The following is a 363-nucleotide window of genomic DNA, read 5'->3' on the forward strand; positions in this document are numbered from 1 at the left end:
CAGCGCTGCTGGCTCAGTAACGCACCGAAGGCGCAGTCTGAACCTCGGCCGGCTCCTTCTGATGACTTGGACCGTTCGGGATAAGCCCGCGCCACCGCGGCTGCCAGCCTGCTGGCAGATGGAGTCACCGTCCCCTCTGTTAATGCCGCTTGCACCCTTTCGTACTACACTTGAGAGAAGCGGGGCTGCGCAAGCACGACCCAGACAACCCCGAGGAGTTCAAAACAGGAGACGGACCTACCATTTGGCTGCCCTAGAGAAAGCCGGCGTGTCCCTTAACCACCCCCGTGGCCAGGGCACATCGAACCCACCACGCGACACTGCCAAACCAAAGAGCAGTAGGCAGAAGAGGGTCAAGAACCA

Source organism: Pygoscelis adeliae, unplaced genomic scaffold, assembly GCF_000699105.1.
Source record: "Pygoscelis adeliae isolate BGI_AS28 unplaced genomic scaffold, ASM69910v1 Scaffold682, whole genome shotgun sequence".
In the NCBI taxonomy this organism is placed as follows: Eukaryota; Metazoa; Chordata; class Aves; order Sphenisciformes; family Spheniscidae; genus Pygoscelis; species Pygoscelis adeliae.